This window comes from Camellia sinensis, chromosome 4 (genome assembly GCF_055761805.1).
Source record: "Camellia sinensis isolate YWXY chromosome 4, ASM5576180v1, whole genome shotgun sequence".
NCBI classification, from domain to species: domain Eukaryota; kingdom Viridiplantae; phylum Streptophyta; class Magnoliopsida; order Ericales; family Theaceae; genus Camellia; species Camellia sinensis.
The window spans coordinates 168,715,301-168,737,367 of NC_138964.1; the positions used below are offsets into that span (position 1 = coordinate 168,715,301).

The following is a 22,067-nucleotide window of genomic DNA, read 5'->3' on the forward strand; positions in this document are numbered from 1 at the left end:
ATGTGTATTATAAAATAATCATTTTAATTTTAATTTCAAATTAAAATTAAAGTAGGCTTTTAATTATTTATTTTAATAATATTGACGCTACCGTTCTATAAAATTGTTACTTGAATACTTATATATATATATATATATTAATTTTAGTTAAATTGTTTGTTTATTTTGATATTTTTAGTTCTATCGTATTATAAAAGTATAATTATCATATAATAATTTTGTATGACATATATTAAATTATAAAATAGTAAAATAAATACTCATTTTGATATTAAAAATAATAGTTAAATTAGAAGAAGAATTAGTAACATGAAATTAAAAGTTATTCTAATTATTTAATTTTCCTTTATATTCATTTGGAAAATAAAAATATGCAGAAATAAAAAATATATAAAATTTATTAAAACACTTAAATATAAATATTTTGTAGTTGGATTATCATATAATGAATTTATATATATATATATATATATATTAAATTATAAGATTGTAAAATAAACACTTTTAATTAAATTAAAATATCAATTATATAAAAGAAATTCAACAACGACTAATTAAGAAAGAATCACATAACAATTTCTAAACCCAAAAAGAAAAAAGAATGAAAACATCCAAACGATTGATGTATCTTAGTGTAAAAGTGATTAATCATCTATAATATGATGTTAAAACATAAAAAAACTTACCATTCAACGATTGAAAAAGTAACTCAAGTAGTAAATCTAAATTTTAGAAGTTTCTCGAGAGTATCATTTTTATTAAGGTTTTTCCTCCTCTGAATTGTGATTATATAAAATAATATATAGGAAATGAAGTATAATTTCATATATAGAATCACTATAAAATTTAAACAATAAATTCATAATATAGAATACTATAGAATTAGTATTGGGTATAGAATAATGCATGGAAAAATAAGAAGAAGAAAAAAGGGAAGTAATTTAGCATTAAAAAAAATCCTAATCCCTTTGAAAGAATTAAGAAGAAAAATGTGAAACGCAAAATTGGTATTGGGTTTGTGAATTATCTTAATTTGCCATGAAAAATATATGGAAAAGAAATATTTGTCAAATAGAGTCCATATAAAATAGGTAAAGTTAGTATAATTTAAATTGGGTTTGACTTTGTGTAAAACTCTATATGTAATTAAGAAAATATATACTGAGATGACTCTCTTAAAATGAATTCTATTGTGTTATTAAAATGAATTTTGTTTCAAAATTTTTAACTTCTATTATTGCCCTCCCCTCTTGTAAATATCCTTCATTATATATGGTGATATCCTTTAGAGTAATGCAGTTTTGCCTATGTGGCCCCCTTGAGACCAGCTAATAAAAGAAAATCCAAACATATCATATCATATCAATTTTTAACTATTTCAAATAAATTATGGAAAAGGGATTTGAATTATGTTTGATAAAACTAAAATATAAAATGTGAAAAATTAAATATTAAAAATTGAATAATTAAAATTTAAAAATTAAAAATCTATTTATTGAAATTTAATCAAGTTATTTGATTAAAAAAACAAAATTTTCAAATTTATCAACTTTTTAGTTTTTTTCTTATATTTTTATATATGTAATGATGGTCTGACGGGCACATTGTGATGGTGGTGATGTGGTGGAGTGTGGGTGATGATAGTGACGATAATGGTTGTGTAGTGGGAAGATAGTCGTGGTGTTACTTATGTGAGGTAGGATAGACTAGATGAAGGCAGAGGTAATAGACTAATGGCGGTGGTTTTTGATGGTCATTTTCCCCTACCCTACTCTGTACTACATCCTTTTGTCCTGCTCCGCACCTACATCCCTTGCCTCATCCCACACGAATTTTCCATGTCTTGATTAAGAAGTGGGACAGGACGGGTTTTGCTTCCCCTGCCCCGTTCCACCAGAACCCTACCCCAATTATATTTATTAAATATATTTATATGTATATAATATATATTAGTTATTTATTTTTCATTATAATAAATTTAAGACATTAAATTATACTTAATATTAATTTTTATTCATTTTTATATAATACAATTCTTATTAAGTATTATTATTTGTAATATACTAATGTTTTTATTTTTCAATTTCCAAATTAACCTGCTTCCCTTCTAGCGTCCACCCCTTCCGTTACTTCCCGATTTGCCCCGCTCTTTATATGATACGGGGCGGGCACGGATTTCTATAAACCCGTCCAAAATCCGACCTGTGACCATCTCTATCGGTGGTGATGATTGTGTAGTGGTGGTAGAGGTGGTAATGACACTAAAATTAACATAACAAGCAGCACTAAAATTAATAAATGAGTAACTAGAAAGTTAAGAAAATTAACATAATTTTTTTATATTATGAATTTATAATTTACACTAAAATTTGAAAATTTCCAAAAAAAAGAAAAAGAAAAAGTCCTCAGGTTCAAGCCTAAAGCCCAATCTCAGGCCCTGGGTCCTTGAATAATTGGGCTTAGGGAAAGGGCTTAGGAATTTGGAAATGGGTAGGCTAAGCTGCCCAATTTTTGAAGGAGCCCAATTGGCAATCAAGAATTTTATTACTATCATTTTATCCTCACATATAATTATCATTCATTTTGTTGTAAATGATAATTTTAAAGGTAAAAAATCATAATATATCTATATATATATGTGTGTATGTATATATTTGTTTTTAAAATGGTAAGTGTACTCATAAGAGAAAAAATGTGTGTGCAAGTAGTAAAAAGGGGAACATTTTTTACTTTTAAATCTATATATATATATATTCTCTTCTCTTCTCTTCTGCTTCTTCTTTTTTTTTTTTTTAAGGATAAATTACGAATACACATCTTGAGATTTGCTTAAAATACGAATTGCCCTATGTGGTTTAGAAAATTACAAATACCTCACTGTTAGAATTTTTTATTTAATAGAATTAATTAAAAAAGTAAAATTTCTAACTGTTCACCTATACAATAATAAAATTATTTGAATAATTAATTGAAATAAAATTTTAATATTATTAAAAACTGTTAATTAACTTGATAAATTATTAATAAAAGTACTTATTTGTTATGAAATTAGAAACCTTAGAAGACATAATGTAATTTTCAAAATCACAGAGATAATTTATAATTTAAGTAAACTTTATAGAGTGTGTTTGTAATTTATCATTTTTTTTTCTACGATTGCTAATACTAATTCTAAGAACTTATTTTTTTTATATCTAAAAAAAAGAAACAATAAAAATCATATTTTAAATATTTTAAAAATCATCCTTTATTAAAAAAAAATCATATAAAAATAATGAGTATTTATTTATTTTTACCAATTTAAATTTAAAAAATCAAAATAAATTCTGAAATTTTTTTATAAAAAAAAAAAAGAGAAAATGTCATGCCTTTCCTTCTTGTCTCACATTGATTGTATCACCTGAAATTGGAGGGAGGGACGGAGGGGAGTCAGGAGCGTGTCTCCTTGCAAGCTTGTGCTTGCGTCCGTCCTTGTAGGCCTTCGAGTCTACTTTTAGGCCCAATTTTGATAATTCGAACCGTTTATATTTTATGATTTATTCAGTATATCGTACCTGTAAAAAATCAAGTTGATCGAATATCAGAAAGTATGTGTTTGAAAAATTGAACTAAACACTATTTTTTAAAGAATTTAATAAACAGTTTTCCGAACATATGTTTTCTGATATCCGATCAACTTGATTTTTTACAGGTATGATATACTGAATAAATCATAAAATATGAACGGTTCGAATTATCAAAACTGAGCATAAAAGTAGGCCCGAAGGCTGCAAGGACGGACGCAAACACAGAAGATGCAAGGAGAGGATCCTCACTCGACGGAGGGAGGGAGAGAGAGAGAGTGAGAGAAGATGCCAGTGGCACGACCCGAATCATCCGGTGCAAGGGTCATCGCTCACCTCGACATGGACTGTTTCTACGTTCAAGGTTTCCTCTCTCTCTCTCTCTCTCTGTGTGTGTGTCTATTGTCGGGGTTTTTAGGGCACTTAGAATGAAGTGTTCTGTTTCAACGAATTCAATGGCGAAACCCAACATTTTCCCTTTGATTTTCTACATTTATTGGGTTACAAACATATTGCTTCAATTTTGTTTTCTGTTTATTTATTGAAATTATTAAGTACCTGATCACTGTTATTCATAATCAAACTATTTTTCATATTATAACCCAATTAAGCAATTTTACAAGCATGTAACATGCAAAACCATAAGAACCCAATTCTGCAATTTTATAAAGATGTTATACATGACCATTGTCTTTAATTCTTGACACTATTATGCTCTATTGGTTCACTGGAAAGTGAGATGGAAATTGGAATATAATAGAATGATCATTCCGTTGCATTGGTAAATGATGATTCTATTTGTAGTGTAATTTTTAATTTTTTTTTTGGTCAACCAAACATGCATGGAAATGGATATTTTGATGGAATGATCATTCCATTCTAGTGAACCGAACATTACCTTGGAGTCTTGTGGAACTAAAACATGTATGCAGGCTGTGCAGTTCATGATGCTATTTTTGTTCATTTCTTCAAATTATTATTTAACTGATCGCTGTTATTCATTATCAAACTCTTGCATTATAATCCAATTAAGCAATTTCACAAGCATGTAACATTTGAAACCATAAAACCCAATTTTGCATCATGATTTTAATTGTAAATAATACGTTTGGGTTAAAAATGCATATCAAACAGAAATTGACTTCGGTTTTGTTACATCATATATGGAATATAGTTTAGTTTAGATGAAGAGACAATCTTTTTATCATTAACTGAAATCAAATATGATTTTGCAAACCCTTGCCAATTATCATATGTTTTCCCTATTTTTGTTTGCATGTCACACGGCAGTTGAGTGCAAGAACACCATTCTGGCAGAGCTCCCATTTCATTGTTTTCATTTTTCTTTAAATAATGATGGCCAAAGGCTCACCAAAAGAGAGAATAACATAATTTTCGTTGTGGACTTTCTTATGTTGTGATATGGGATCCTTGATTTGGTCAGGCTAATTGGTATTTGTTTTGCCTATGTAGTGGAGCAACGTAACCAGCCCCATTTAAGGGGTCAGCCCACTGTTGTGGTATAGTACAACTCCTGGAAAGGTGGGGGTTTGATTGCTGTCAGCTATGAGGCCCGTAAATATGGGGTGTAGCGGTAAGTATTCGTTACTTATATTTTCTGAGTACTTCATGTATGACTGGATCTTCTTTGACTGGTGAAATCTATTATGTGGGTTTTTTAAGTTCAATGCGAGGTGATGAAGCGAAGCAAGTTTGCCCACAAATCCAACTTGTCCAAGTCCCAGTTGCTCATGGTAAAGCTGACTTGAGCATATACCGAAATGCGGGTTCAGAGGTTTAAAGAATTCATAGGCGATCTTCACAGTTCTAAGATTGTTATATGTAGAAATTCACTTTGAAAAGGAACTCATGGTTGAGTAAGCTTAAACTTGCAGGTGGTTTCTATTCTTGCAAGGAATGGTAGATGTGAGCGTGCTTCAATTGATGAAGTGTATCTTGATCTCACTGATGCTGCTGAAGCAATGTTAGCAGAAACTCCTCCAGAGAGCTTGGAAAAAATTGATGAAGAAGCTCTAAAATCTCATACCTTGAGTCTTAATGAGGTAATTAATGGGGCTTCCTTGACAAACAAACTACTCAGAACATGAATGTTCAGAGTTTGAGAAGATTTTGAAACTGTTGATGTTAAAGATATTAATCATTATATCATGTTTAAGTAATGTATTTCAGGGCAAGTCAACAGAAATGCAAGATAGGATGTTTGATAAAGAAATTCTTCTAAATTGTCTGCAATTTGCTTCCTTTGGCCCACCAAATCGCAAAGATATTAATATCATTTGAATGTTCTACTATTTTTGAGGTTTTTGTATGTTTTTATGCATAAAACTCAATAGTTCGGAAATAACTTAGAAAACACAAAAGTGAAATTTAAATAATTTGTCAAATTTTGGTTTTTCACTTCTTCATTTTTTTATTTTTTATTTTTCATAGTCAAGGAGCACACATACAACAAAAAAAAATTTGGTAGGCTTTCTCTGGGACATTTAAGTTGGAGTATGACGTGGAATTGTCAATTGATGTCGAATGAGTACTATATTTGCGGGTTGGAAGTTCAAGAAGGTTCAATCTTTTAAGTTTTAAGCATTCTGGCAGTTGAAGTTCTTTTGGCGTTCTAGGTTGGTGATTTTCATGTTATTTAGTACGTTACGAATCCGAGAATTTTATTTTATATTTTTTTTTGTAATATTAATTAGATAATCTAAGAAACATTGCATTGGTTTATAAAGTATATGCAATGTTATTGGATTTCAGTTTTGGCTATTGCTAGACATACGTTAGAATTGTTCTTTGTTGAGGAATGTATACCAAATGGTCAATGACACATTGAACCTTTCATCTGAAAAATTGAGATAACAGATAATCAATATTTTCAAATAATTAATTTATAGCATGTAATCACATTGGATTAGATTCTATTTGTAGAAATTTAATGTATAAAGAGAAATAAAGAATTGTATTATTGATTCATGTATTGATATCTATTACAATGATTCATGATTCCTATATATAGAAGAGGGTGAGTGTGTAGTAGGTAAGGAGTAGGTGAAGTGGAGGTGGTAGTGGTGTAGTGGGTTAGGTTTAGTGGAGTAGGTGAGGTGGTAGTGGTGTAGTGGGTTAGGTTTAGTGGAGTAGGTGAGGTGGTAGTGGTGTAGTGGGTTAGGTTTAGTGGAGTAGGTTTAAGTGGGTGAAGTAGGTGGAGAGTAGGTGGATTTTAACAGCCCCCCGCAAACTCAAGGGGGATAGGAACTAACCAACTTGAGTTTGGAGAGAGTAACAAAACAAGAAAATACATAAAAATAAAAAAGGATAAGAGACACTGTATGGTCGTGTCAGACCATTGGTGAAGACACTGGATGGTGGTGTCATAACGTTGTAGAGGACACTGTATGGGGGTGTCATAACTATGTAGAAGACAGTTTATGGGGTCATGTCGGACCGTTGTAGAAGACAGTTTATGGGGTCATGTCGGACCGTTGTAGCAGACAATGCTGTGACAGTTGTTGTGACAGTTTACGGAGTCTTGCTGGACCCTTGTAGAAACTAACCGGAATCAATGTCGGGACAGTTTACAGAGTCTTGTCGGACCCTTGTAGAAACTAACCGGAATCAATGTCGGGACAGTTTACAGAGTCTTGTCGGACCCTTGTAGAAACAAACCGGAATCTATGTTGGGACAGTTTACAGAGTCTTGTCGGACCCTTGTAAAAGTGGCACCCTCAAAAGGTGTGCCCAATTTTGTCAAAAGGCGTGCCATCAAAAGGCGTGCCCAATTCATCAAAAGGTGTGCCGGATATGATGGCGAGGCACGTGGGCGCCTTGGCTTGCGTGCCCGTTTGTCGGCTGGTGGTAAGAGGCGCGCGATGCGCGTGACCGACAGAACGCGTGTCGGCCTCTTCGTCAGGGTCTTTATAAACCGAAGCGGAGGCTGAGGCTTGGAAGCATAACAAACCAGTTGAAACCTCTGCATTCTCAGAGAGCTTGTCTCGAAGAGTTGCAAATCTTGAAACACTCTGTAACCAACCCTGTCTGACAGTACCAATCGGTAATCGCTGCTTCTCTGAAACACTTAGCAACCCAAAAACATGGCCTCTTCTTCCCGTCCAGCTACCCAGAACATGGCCTCTTCTTCCCGTGGTCTGCTTACTCTCTTTCCCGACCTCAACGAGTCCACAAGAGAGATAATCGGTGCGGTTGCCCTTGAACCTCAACCAAACGCCCCTGTGTTTGCTCCGTTGAACTTTCCGATGCGGTCGGTGGAGCAAAAAATGGCGGTGCAAACTGATATTGAGGCCAATCAGTATACTCTGAAGTCTTGTGTGGAAACCATGACTGCGGTCACAAACTTGTCGCACCGGCTGCAGAGCAGGACAAATGAGGTGCAACAGTTAAACTCCCAGCTGGCTCTGCTCCAACGCATGTATAAGGATGCGCGAGCAGAGATAAGTGTGCTAAAGGCAGAAAACAAGGAGCTGAAGCGGAAGGCCACCGTTATGTTCCGATTTGGAGGGCCGCCATATGCTGTAGTGGAGGAGCAGGGAGGAGGCAACTTGCTTGGTGGTCTAGGAAGCATGGAGGCTGGGCAGTCACGGGACAATCAAGAGAAAAGCAAGAAGAAGAGACCCGCAGTAGAGTAGAGAAGAAAAATCCCACTGTGGGTGCGGTTGTTTTGTTTTTTGTTTGTTTGTTTGTTTTTTTTTTTTTTTTTTTTTTTTTTTTTTTTTTTTTTTTTTTGGATGTAAAATGATGATCGGGGTGAGTCCCGATATGAATAAAGCAAGTGTGTTTGGCAAACTCGAATGGTAGGTGTGGTAATGCAGAAAAATTAACTGGAATGAAATTTTTTTTTTTTGTTTTTTTTTTTTTTGATATTGGTATCATGGAGTGGGCGGTGGTACAAAAATATTGTGTAGAAAAAGAGGGAGATGGTGGAAAATTATTGTTTAGACAGAGAGAAGGCATGTGAGGTGTAAAGTGGAGGACAAAATAAAAGAAAAAAAAGGTGAGAAATGTGATGATTTCTGTCCCTTCGCACAAAAAACAGTACCACTAAAAGATGTTGTGGCTGCAAAGCCTGAAAAACTCAATGCATCAGTGGTTGATGGCGGAGACAATTGGAGTGTGGGACAGAGACAGCTTCTGAGCTTGGGGAGAGTCATGCTAAAACACAGCAAGATTCTGTTTATGGACGAAGCAACGGCTTCTGTCGACTCCCAGACCGATGTTGTCATTCAGAAAACCATTCGCGAGGACTTTGTGTCGTTTACAATAATCAGCATAGCTCACAGAATACCCACAGTTATGGACTGTGACAAAGTGATGGTTATGGATGCTGGATGGGCAAGGGAATATGAAGCCCCATCTCAGTTGCTCGAGAGGCCTTCGTTATTAGCCCAGCAATACTCAGATTACTATGCATTTAGAGGCCATGAGGTGTACCAAACACCATTCAAGGAGGGGAAGAAAAGAGGGTCTGAGAAGCTTGATCAGAAGCAGGTTGTCCATAGGAAGTCCATTGATGCATTTGGACAGAGGACTTCACAGTATAGAGGTGTCACAAGGCATAGATGGACCGGTAGATATGAAACCCATCTATGGGACAACAGTTGTAAGAAAGTTGGAAGAGGCAGGAAAGTGAAGGTATGTGTACAAAATTCCAGCGGGCAGCGGAGGCAAGGTTGCCGGCCGGCTGCCCGCCGGTGAGAAAACAAAATACGGGCCTAAATCTTATGGCTCTGATACCATGTAGAAATTTAATGTATAAAGAGAAATAAAGAATTGTATTATTGATTCATGTATTGATATCTATTACAATGATTCATGATTCCTATATATAGAAGAGGGTGAGTGTGTAGTAGGTAAGGAGTAGGTGAAGTGGAGGTGGTAGTGGTGTAGTGGGTTAGGTTTAGTGGAGTAGGTGAGGTGGTAGTGGTGTAGTGGGTTAGGTTTAGTGGAGTAGGTGAGGTGGTAGTGGTGTAGTGGGTTAGGTTTAGTGGAGTAGGTTTAAGTGGGTGAAGTAGGTGGAGAGTAGGTGGATTTTAACACTATTGTATCAGAATATTTTCAGATAATTAATGTAAATCTCTCTACCAAGAAACTAATTGGTGAGGGAATAATTGAAGAAGTTCTTTTCTTGAATGACTTAATTCCATGCCTGTTCATTTTGCATTTCCAACAGCTGTTATTCTAATATTGGTGTTGGATCTAGGATGGAAGTGATCACAAAGACAATGTGAGGGAGTGGCTCCACAGGAGTGATGCTGATCACCTTGATAAGTTGTTAGCTTGTGGGGCCCTTATTGTTGTAGAACTTAGGATGCAAGTTTTGAAGGAAACTGAGTTCACATGTTCTGCCGGAATCTCTCATAACAAGATGGGATCCAGTGTACAATTTCGTTGTTTGTCTTTTATATTGCATCATCTTATGGAAGGGCAACTATCTTCATTTGCTGATGCTGGCCAAACTCGTAAGTGGTATGAATATACCTGCACAACAAACTGTTGTGCCCTTCACATCTGTTAAAGGATTGCTTGAACATTTACCTATAAAGAAAATGTAAGATTTTGCTTCAGATAGTCATATTACTTGTTATTTCAATTCTTAAACTTCAATTTTCTGTTGAAATGCTATGTATTGTTGTCATATTACTTATTTCTTTGGGTAAATTACCCTAACCTTCCCTGCAGTTTCAAAAATTACACAGACCTCCCTTACTTTTGAAACTAATATATAGATACCCCCTTCTGTTACCCACCCGTCCAAATTCAATTAGATTTCGCTGATTTCATCCAAAATTATTGTTCAAATTCCAATACTGCCCTTACCTCCCCCATACATATATATATGCCCATATATATATATATATATATATATCATTGTACTCACTTTCATTCTCTCTCTCTCTTTGCTTTGCCTCTCTGCCCCCGTCGTCCTCTGCTGCCCCGATGTCTTCCCTTCCAAAACCTCCGCCCAATGCCACCACCACCATACTGAACTCTCTCTCTCTCTCTCTCTCTCTCTCTCTCTCTCTCTCTCTCTCACAGCTCATCCATCTCTCCGCCACCACCACCAAAAACCCTAGATCTGAGGAGTTTGGTGTCGTAGTGGTCGCGATCTGATCGCGAGGGTTGCAGTGATTGCAGATCGCGATGACGATCATGGCGATTGCAACGATTGCAGAAAGAATGAGAGAGAAATAGAGAGATCGCAGTGGTGGTTGAGTGCAATGGTGGCGATGCGATGAGGAGAAGATGTGAGGCTCAAGGAGGCGAGAGGGCGGCGGAGTTCTCGACTGGATTACGAACAAATCTCATGTCAATTGGAACTTCAATCTCAATTTGTTATAGTCTTGAACCTTTGCACCTGATTTGACTTGGGTTGGACATGTTCTTGCCAAGCACAGAACAATTAAACCACACTCGGAGACGAGCTCGAATTATCTATGTATACACTGCCAATTTGGGAAGAGAGTGCGTGTTTGATCGGGTTATCTGTGTTTGATTGAGAGTGTGTGTGCCGAATTATCTGTGTTTGATCAATTGTCGAAATAACAGCGTGTGTCTTGAACCCTTGATTCCTTGCTTAAACCCTTGAATTGTCGAAATAACAGTGTGTTTAATCAATTGTCGAATGTGTTTGATCAGGTTATTGTTGGTTTGGGTTTTGGGTTTTTGATTAGAGAGGTTTGGAAAGAGAGCGTGAGGAAGACAATGCCAGAAATGGGTAGTAGAGGAAGGAAGATGCTGATGATACAAAGTGGGTTAGGTCTTTGGGGAAGACAATGGGTTGAAGGGTATTATAGTCAATTTCACTATCAAGTTAACTTTGTTAATGCTTTTTTGACTGGAAGGGGGTATCTGTATATTAATTTCAAAAGTAAGGGAAGTCTGTGTAATTTTTGAAACTACAAGGGAGGTCCCTGTAATTAAGGTAAACCTCAGGGAAGGTCAGTGTAATTTACCCTATTTCTTTTTATTTGTTAAAGAAATAATTACATTTTCTCTTTGTTTTAGCAGTATTTTTATCATTTCTTTTTACAGTGGATGAAGTGGCGAGCTAGTACGGCCTCCTAAAAACCAATACAGCACTGAATATGCTTTGACACAAAATTTACTTGCAGGAAGTAGCTTGGGGGAAAGCTTGGGAGTTCCTTACAAATTGACCTTGCTGTGAATACTGTTGGGGAGCTATTGCAGTTCTCAGAAGAGAAGCTACAAGAACGTTATGGCGTAAATACCGGGTCCTTATCTATCTCTAAGCACAGTGTTAGAATGTTTGCATTTCCCAAATTGTTAGCAAAATTCATTTGAACAAATCTAACTGGATTTTTCAAAAAAAATCACTATTATCTTGCCCTTTAAATAATTTTAAATTAGTCCAACTCCACTTTAACTGACATGATTTCTTTCCTGATTTGATTCTCCTTTTTAACTTCTTTCAAATCTTGGCCAAATTTTGGCCAGTTCATGTCACCTCTCTTTCCAAAATTTTCATTGGATTTATCTATTTTTCCTGAGTTTCATTTTTCTATGTGCGATTATTCCTAGATTTCAAAATGATATCGGTAGCTATACATTTTTCCTTTTAATTTTTGGCCCACTGATCATGACAGGATTTGACCACACAATTTTATGCGACCTTTCTTTGACGTGGTCAAAACTCTTATAGGATTATTGTTTAGCATATAAGGTTTATTTGAACTCTAAAGGATGATGGTTTTGAGCTAGATGCTTATTTGGATGTTACTTCTGATCCCATCTTTTTCTTGCAATTTAGAACTTGGTTATGGAACATTGCCAGGGGAATTAGCGGGGAAGAGGTAGAGGGTCGCCTTCTTCCCAAAAGTCATGGTTCTGGGAAGACATTTCCTGGCCCTCGGGCTTTGAAAAAGATTGCTTCAGTATGTATTTGTTACCTATTAGACTTTCTACAGAATCATGCTGCTTCTGATATTCTTATTCATTTTAATATTTATTATATTTATCTAAATGTATTAGTGAATCTACATAATCAATTGTGTAGTTGAAGTTTCTTTATTAATTCCTTTTCCTTTCTCTGCATTAATTCACATAGCACTGCAGTTTCTTGATGATATTGTGGTTCTCTTATGTTGACTTGATGTGGCCAGTTTAGACTTGGGATTGATGCTAGATGTGGCTTTTTAACCATTTTATCTTGTTTATCAAAGTTAAAGTGATGCACACAAGGAGAGGGCCGAGAAAAAGGAAATTTAAACAGAGAGAAATTTGGAAGGAAAAATGGGGGCTTAGTTTCAAGGTGAGATCCACTAGGGACATAAATATCTTTGCAGATCTCTGATTTTTGTTTGTTTGTGATAACTTCTCTTTTCATGGTCCTATAACAGTCACAATTCAGCCACATAACTCTACTCAATGAAGCCCAAGTTGTTCCAAACCTTTTCCCCTACCCTTTAACCTTTGATTCAACTCCGAAAACCCATAAAATTATTGCTCTCTAGAGCCTTTCAGCACCTATTTTCTGAAATTCCTGTGACCTGCACCATTGAAAAGGAAACCAATTATGATTATTACCCATTTCTAGCTAGAAAACCTAGACATTGTCTTCTACTCTCTAAAACCTCAACCTTGTAAGTTCTTGCCCTAAACCCTCCACAACATTAATTGTAGGAGCATTATTACAAGTTTTCTTAAGGTATCCTACATCCGTATCACCTTCAAAGTCTGGCCACTTACTAGCCCTTCTCCATCCATCCCTCTTAGCACATTTACTATGCCTTTTAGATCCCTAACCTACTAGCTATTCATGATATGAGGCCACTAAGTAATCAATTTTAGGTTGTTCTTTTCTTTGGTTGCAAGTGCCATCAAACATTCAAAAAGCTAGTTTTTATTTGACAAGTAAAGTACTGTATCAGAACTCTATATTAGCCTATTAAGATGTAACATGTTTATTTTTCGTAGTTTTTTACACGGGCTGCACCCTCTTGATGCCTTTTTTTTATTATTATATATTTATCTTTATTATCTTTATTCGTAAAAAATGTTTATTTTTCATAGTTTTATTATTCAAATTAACTGTGGCATGTGCATGTCCAAAATTATGCCTTAGCGATCACCTTTTATTGGGATTTAATTTGTTTATATCGAAGTGCCAGTAATGCCATGTCTTCATTTATAAAAAAATTCTTTGGAGATATCTTATGATGATGGTTTGGTCATTCTTTGTCTATTACTCTGTTTCAGGTTGAACACTGGCTTAATGAACTTTGTGAAGAACTGAGTGAACGTCTTCATTCTGACCTGGAGCAGAATAAGCGAATTGCACATACACTCACTTTGCATGCCAAAGCTTTCAAGGTAGTTACTTTTTCGTCTGATTCTCTCTTTCACATCTTAGATAAGCTTTCCGTCTCTGGGCAATCCAAATGTTTGCAAATATTTTGAATACCTCAACTCCAATACCTAGTTCTGTTGATTATGTCATCCTGCAGTCCAGTGACTCTGAGTCGCAGAAAAATTTTCCTTCCAAGTCATGTCCATTGAGGTATGGCTCTGCCAAGATCAAAGAAGATGCCCTAAACCTATTTCAAGCGGGGTTACGTGAATACCTTGGCTCACACAGAATCAAGGCTCAGGGAAGTCACTACAATGGATGGGGAATAACTTCTCTTTCTGTTACGGCCAGCAAAATAGTTGCTATTCCATCTGTAAGTTCAAATTTTTTTGTTGTCTCATATATTATTATCATGCAATGTCCATTTTTGAACAACATAGTTATACTTGTTTGGATATGTAATTTTTAGTAGTAGGAGTTTGCCTTGCCATTAACATGTTATGATGTTTTTAAGCCCAAACCTAACAACTCTGCAAGGATCATACTATTTAACCTGGGTTAAAGAAGCTTCAGAGACCTTATTTATCAAAAAAAAAAAAAAAAAAGCTTCAGAGACCTTGATAAAACTATTGACACCTTCTTACTGTTGCATCACATTTGCTCTGTACTTTTGTGGATGTCCAATGAGCATTGCTTAAGTGAGCTTTGACTGACAAGAATTGAAGTTGGGTTGGTGACAAGTGGAGCTAAGTTTGGTATGACATAGGCTATGCAACTTTGAACAGTTTTAACTTAAGAATTGGACCAAAAAAGACTTAAATTGGTTAGTTTGGTTTCATTCCGTATGGGACTTAGTTCAGTCGGCTCAATAATTTAAAAATTGGGGATGATCAGTTTGGTTTTGATTAATGGATGGGGTAAATATTTTGTCCTTATATACTAATGCTTTCTCACCTTTTAGATTTCACCATTTAATTCTTGGGTTTTTAATATCTTTCCTGGTTTGATATTGCCCTTTATTGTATATTTCTAATAATGATAGCCTATGTTGAGGCATTAAACTCTCTGAAATAACCTTGCAATCTTTACATATTAAGCAACACGCTCTTCTTACAAGAAAATCATCTATTTGACTCTTATTTGACTTACTTTTAAAGGTTATTTAGTGTTCTTCTCCAGCCTCATTTCGGTCTCCAAAAACTATATCCACCACGTATTCTCTCATACCCTTAGTTGTCTTTTTCTACATTACCGTTGAAATCTCCAACTATAATCATCTTCTCTCCAACAGATATTTCTTGCATTAGTTCATCCAATTGATTCCAAAATTGTCCTTTAATATATTCCTCCAATCATATTTGGTCGATACTTTCAAAACCGTTGTGCTGGCTGATACTGATACTGCGATCTAAGACCATTCTTCTAACAAAAACTTTCATGAGATGAGCATATTGCAGTTCATGTAGTGCCTTCAAATTATCTTGTTTCCCACTCATTTAAATATTGAAACATAATTTCTTCTTCTTTTATTATTATATTCAATACTAGCTCTTGAATACTTTTGACAGGGGACATGTTCAATCATGAAATACTTTCATGGCCAAGATCAGTCTAACTGTTCGTCCAAGCAAGTGAATGACAGATTTGTCGCAGAGGCTGCACCATTGTCACCCTCTGGTACTGTTCTCATACTGTATGCTGCTTTTTGTTTCTTTGTACTTTAGTTTTACCATTAGTTTTGCAATTTTGGTAAAGTATGGTATTCTTTCAGGAACTGAAAGATATCCAAAGTTGCATACTACTGAACTGCCCATAGAATTCCGTGAGGAAGAAACAAGGATTAGGTATGCCATGCCAAGTCTGGATCAACAGGAAAACAAGGGAGAAGTATCTACGAGAGAGGTTTGCATTTATGTTGGCTTAAATTTAGTTTATTGATTGATTTAATGGGTACCAATATATTGTTACAAGAAAGCTAAGGCAGTTGATGCTTTTACATATGTCAATCTAAGGTTTTAACAACCAACCGCTCTAGAAGCTTAACCTGTTAGAAAGCAGTGTAACTTGTTATTTATATCATCATACCCCTTCAGTAAGCTGTGGAAGTAATGATTGGTTTCACTTGATCACATGACATTATAGCTGCATGACCTTCAACAGTAGCTCTGATGCATCATATCTGATTGTATTATTTGCAAATGGTTTTGTCTTTGTAGGATACATGTGAACCCATGCAATCCACTGATGACCAGGTGATATCTTGTTCTTTGTCCTAGCAGGCACATGATGCTTTCATCCAAGAAACTTCAGCATTGTCATCCTCAGGTAGTGATCTTGCTCCTTGGCTTTGATCCGGTCATTCTTTTCCTTCTACCTTCTTTGTTAATTTCTTTTGTTTTCGTTTTATCTTCCTTTTGCATTATTAGCTCATGGATTTGCATTAGCATATCATATGGTCAGTTTTATCTGCGTTAGTCTTTTGGGTCTGTTTCTTATTGAGATTATGATCATAGTTAGTTTAGTTTTGGACTATTGGCTAGATTAGTTATTTGGTTTGACTTTTAAAATCCATAGACTTATTGGACTTGTGCTTCTGGATAGTCACGTTATGTGCACATCACAGCAGAGCTTTGTGCATTTGAACACAAAGGTCTTCTGTTCGAACGAGAACGAGTTGATGCTATGTAACTGGATACTAAAGTGATCACTGTTTGAATACAAGGTGGTTCATTTAAATGCAGTGCCTTTTGTTCGGACATATATGCCACTTGTATGGCAATATTGTATGCGTTTCCTTGCATATGTGGAACGGAGTTTTGGTAACTTCTAAGTACTTGTTCCCTTAGTTTTTCATTTTTTTTTTCTTTCTATATATACATGCCTTGACTTATTTGTTAGGGTAACAAAGAGTTGAGTATTCATTGATCATTGGGAGAACTTGAGAGAGCTTTTCATATAGTCCATATTCCTTCTTCAAGTTTTTTAGTGATTTTTGAGTGTGCAAAGGTCTTGGAGATCTTTGTGTTGAATCTAAAACTTGTGAGTGCGTGTTGGAATTGGTTCCTTGGGTAGCTCTGCATTTATATGGATTTAGGGTGCGTACATTGATCGACATATGTAGCTGATTGCCTTCGTTTAGATTGACGTGACTAGTGGAGACTTGAAGGTACAAGTGAAATTGGACATCCGTGGAAGCATATTGGACTATGAAACTACCCTTGGTGTTTAGTAAGTAGGATCTATGTGTCTGATTTTGGTGAAACTTGTACTCGATATTGATTACTAGTAGTTGTTTGCGTCTGTGGTTTTTTCCTGGGTTTGGGTTTCCTCGTAAATCCTATCTCTTCAAATTGTTTAAATAACTTAGACTAATTTGAATTAAATATGTTGGATTAAAAGATTCCTGTCAGTTCTGTTTAAACTGAAAAAATAAATGCAGCTGTTTGGCATGTTCATTTTTTAAAACCCACCTCACAGGGACTGAAAGTTGTTTGGCACTGAATCCAGTTGAGCCACACAGAGAATTCCGTAAAGAGGAAATTCGGATCAAGAATTTAACGCATGGTATGAGACCACATGATGACAAAAGAAAGATGGTGAAAGACAAGGTTTGAATAAAATCTTCTCTTTTTGTTTCACAGTTTTATTTGTTTTCATCTATGAAGATCTGTATTTATCTGTTCACAAATGAAAAAAAGAAAAGAAGAAAGCCTCAGCGACAATTTGTGACTTATCCTTGTTACCTATGATTCATTTTCTGAACTGCCCCTTGTGGCACGGATCATCTACAATCTTGAGATTTTTTCAGAGTTGCAACAACTCTTCCTCTTCCCCCAAGCAAGAGCATGTTAGAACTATTGATGAAACTAAAGCATCTTCATCCTCTAGTAATTCTTAGATCTACCTTTAAATCCAAATTCATGCCAAGTCTCTCTCTCTCTCTCTCTCTCTCTCTCATGTTTGATTTTGGCGCAGGCTTTCAGTCAGTAATTGGCAGTTCTGAATTGATTGAAGCTGAGTTACGCAAAGAGAACCTGCTTACACAGACGGAAACACATAGTGGCATGTCAATTTTAGATCGAGATGATATGAGAATGGATGCGTGGGATTACAAGATTGATGAGATTAACCCTACTGTGGTTAATGAGTTACCACCTGAAATCCAGGAAGAGTTGCAAGTGTGGCTTCGACCTCAGAAGCGGGTAGCTAATATTGGCAAATGTGGGTCTAGTATTGCTCATTATTTCTTGCCCACGAAAAATACATAAGCAAGTCGAAAGTAATCAGAACCATCATTTTCTTTGTTTTATGTATTTATTTTTTTATGGGCCGCTTCCCTGTAATTCACATGAAAATGGAGTCTCGAAAACCCAAAATCCTTTCGATCCATCAAGATTTACATCTTAGGTCTTGGTGTTTGCACGATAAGTGTTTTTAGTTGGTAAATCCTTTCTTGTATGTAATCTTTATACCTGTGTGTAAATCCCCTCTTTTTTTCTTTCCCTTGTGCAATGCATTTCAATGCCTGTAAACATTTTCAGATCTCTCTCTCTCAAATATTTGTTAGAACTTGCAGTTTAGGATGTAATCTTTTTTATTTTTTTATATATATTATTTTCGTTCTCTCTCTACTCAATTGGGCTACATATAAAACCAAATTATTGGAATTTAATGCTAAAAATGTTAACTTGTAAAGCTAAATAGACCAAAGGGGTGAGGTGGGAGTGGAGTAGGGTCCTTGACCCATACTATTACTCACATATTGTCATTGCTACTGATAAAAATGTAAAATGAAAAAATCATGTAATGTTATCACTATAACAATAACGGGAGCACTTTAATTTAATAGAAGAAATAGTGATTAAATAGGTGTAGAATTATGATAATTTAATAATAAAAAATAATGGGTAAATTACTTGTCTTTTTTTATTTTAGTTTTTATAATTTCAATTTGAACAATTTTAATTTACACTTTCATTTTTGTTGTAATGATGTAACCGTTTGTTTACAGTTTAGAGCCATCTTATATGCATTGCAAGAATACTTATGCAGTATAGGAGTTATTAATAGAGAACTTTTAAAAAATTTAGGAAGCCATTCTATGTGTAATATAAAATAATTTATAAATGCAGGATTAATTAACTAATTTTAAGAAGTTTAGGGGGCCTGCCATCCCACAACTCTAGCAATCTTGGTCTGAAGTTATGTGGTGTTACTATTACATTAGAGGTGTTTGGGAATTGAGTTTTCTAGTAATGTTTTTTTAATTTTTAAGAAAAATGTGCATAAAAGTATAAAAAAAAAAAATTATTTGATAACTTGTAATTACTTTTTAATTAAAATTTAAGATTTTCAAAAAAGTTTTAATATATATGTTTTTCTAAGATATTTTAGCTTTAATAAAAATTAGATTGCAAGGACCTAACCAAATTGGTAGGTATACTGTCCACATAATTACTTGGAATTTAACTTTTAGGACCAAACTATGTGAAAATAATTTTTTATGAATTTTCTAATCCAACATGAATTTGGAAAACGAATTAATTGAGATGGACGTAAGTTGGATCGGATCTCTTACCACGTAACCCAAGAAAAAAAATATTAGACCGAATTGAACCGCTCCAAGCGAATAAACATACATAGATAGGGATGACAATCTAAACCCAACCCGATGGGGACCCGACCCCCCGATCCCGAATTCAATGGTTATTCACCGAAAAATATTCCCGACGGGCCGAGAATGGTATTCAAAAGTTCATCCCCGATGATATCCGAGCCGAGGACGGGGATAGATGTTTAAGCCTCCCCTCTCTCTCTCTCTGTCACACACACACACGATGGGGTTGCTGCTCTCTCTCCCTCACCATCGCTCCTCCGTCGCTGCTCTCTCTGTTTAGGTATCTCTCTCTCTCTCTCTCTCTGTCTAGGGATTTGGATCTAGGGTTTACATATATGTATATATATATATCTGAGTGTATATATATTTTTTTCAACCTCTATTTTTTTTTCCCTCTAAATTTATTTATTATATATACATATATATAAAATATATCTGTTTATATATTTATTTATTATGAATTTGAAGGATTATTTTCATAAACAGAAATGAAACAAAAATGAAGCAGATCATTAATATAAACAGATGTGTGGGTAATTTTCCGACCACACTGCCCACTTAGTAACCAGCTAGAAAGCACTGGCAGAATAGATGGCACATGATTGACATGCAACAGAAATATAAGAATCCCGCGGTGGTTTCGACCACCCAGGGGCACTCCGACGATCAAGTCAGTATATCTCTCAAAGATAAATCAAGTACTAAACTCACAAGCTTGAATATCAAAAGCATACCTTAGACCCATGGGGTTGCCTCTCTTTTATAGCCAATACAATCCTAGTCCCAAAAGGAGCCTGGCCCTAATGGTCTTAGGATTACTGCTAATCTGGGACTCCCAATGGGATTAGGATAAACTCTCTAAGAGTCTTATCTTTACTCAAACTGAAGTCTTCTCCCAATCTAGGACTCTTGTCCATATCCAAGTTGAGTTCCCTCTTCATTCTAGGACTCTTGTCCCTTATCCGCTTATCTCGGATTCTGATATCTTCGGAGGCAACCTCGGCCTAGCCGAGATGACCTTGGCACAACGACCAAGACACGTGGCACCTCGGCTGACACGTCGGCGTCACCTTGCCACGTGTTGGTACTCAGAAAATATATCCCCACAACTGCCCCTAGGTTCTATTACCTCGGCATTCTAAGGTGATGGAACCTACACTGTTCGTTTATCTGTGCCCCTCTGTCCGAGATCAAACTCGCCGACCTCAAAGTTCCCTGGACTTTACTGTCCACTTCTGTTAAGTATCAAGCTTCATGCTTTCCAAGCTGCTCGAGATCACACCTCCTAACCGAGGTTCCGGTTCCATTAATTCGTAAACTTCAAGAGCTTTGCAACTGCTCCACTCACACTCTCTAGTGAGTTCCCGATTTCCAGTCATCTATTTGACTCCGACGATTTTCATATCGGCGTTCATTTGGTAGGTTCATAAATTCTTACTTTTTATTAAGCTCAATCTTTCATAACTCTTCTGAATCCGTTCACTTGCCCTCTATTGTCTTCTATTTTCGTCTGTTTTCAAGTTTTGAATTGTTTGAATGCCTGGCACTGTTCTTGTCATATCTGTTTTCTGTTGCTAGCATGGTATCTGGATTATTACTTTCTTGTTCTTCACATACTTACTTAGTGCCTGTGTACTTGGCTTTATTCTTTGAACTTTGTCATCTTCTTGACTTCTGTTTTTTCATTCAATCCACTGACTTTTTCTCTTTCTAGCTCTTTTGCTTAAATTCGTCATTGTTCCTAGCTTTCAAGCTTCTGGAACTGTCTTCGTTCTTCTCCTCCGGTGAAGCTTACGTCATTCTGTCATTGTCGTCAGACTTCGGCAATTCTCATTCTAGCTTCCCTCTTTCTGGTAAGCCACTGTTCCTCCTGGTTTTATTTCTTGTTGCTTTCTGCTTCATTGTTAATCACCATTGCTGTTTTACCCGTTGTTTCCAAATCATCTTCTTGAATACACACTGTTCACACATCTGTTGATTTCTGCCACTGTTCTTGGCTTGACACACTTGTGCAATCTTTTTGTCTTGATTTCTTGATAGTTTCATCACCATTCTTGATTACGAATTACATTCTTGTTTCTGTTTTCTGTGTCTTTTTCCAGATTCTTGCTTTCAATCTTTGCCTTCCCTGGTTCCCGAATGTTGCAGGTAGTTTTCATTGCTGCCATGGAGCAATTCTTTGCCTGCAGTTGGTCTCCTCTGACTTCTTCAATCCCATGTTCTGTGGGGAACCGCAATAGTTGATGCAATGTTGAAGGAACTGCCCCCATTGCATGCAACCATGGCCTTCCCAAGATGATGTTGTAAGGTGAAGGCGTGTCAATCACGACGAATTCTGTTTTGATCTTCTTCTAACTGCTCTTGCATGATTCTATACTTAGAATATTTTGTATGCCTTTCATACTTTGCCTCCTTTGTGCAATCTTCTCGGGGTTACATACCTCGGGTATAATAGCTACAAAACTTTTACTTCGGCAAGATACTGACCTGCAAACTTTTCATAAATTCTAACAAGTGTGAAACATATACTACTCAATGTTAACTTTGCAAACTT

At 35.7% G+C, this 22,067-nt stretch overlaps 2 long non-coding RNA genes and 1 pseudogene across 3 annotated transcripts; all 3 read left to right on the forward strand.

The window, feature by feature from the left end:
• Positions 1-3,767: 3,767 nt before the first annotated feature.
• LOC114297154 (DNA polymerase eta-like) lies at positions 3,768-18,515 on the forward strand (annotated as a pseudogene). Its single transcript, XR_014327880.1, has 16 exons — positions 3,768-3,927; positions 5,037-5,157; positions 5,247-5,358; positions 5,459-5,626; positions 9,790-9,953; positions 10,033-10,137; positions 11,702-11,821; positions 12,358-12,481; positions 13,806-13,919; positions 14,054-14,269; positions 15,465-15,573; positions 15,668-15,798; positions 16,176-16,221; positions 17,374-17,504; positions 17,705-17,783; positions 17,872-18,515. The product of XR_014327880.1 is annotated as a DNA polymerase eta-like (transcript).
• LOC145789673 (uncharacterized) lies at positions 6,563-6,872 on the forward strand. The gene is made up of 2 exons (XR_014327882.1): positions 6,563-6,637; positions 6,722-6,872. It is a non-coding gene; the product is annotated as an uncharacterized LOC145789673 (long non-coding RNA).
• LOC145789672 (uncharacterized) lies at positions 9,401-9,588 on the forward strand. Its single transcript, XR_014327881.1, has 2 exons — positions 9,401-9,461; positions 9,504-9,588. It is a non-coding gene; the product is annotated as an uncharacterized LOC145789672 (long non-coding RNA).
• Positions 18,516-22,067: the final 3,552 nt, after the last annotated feature.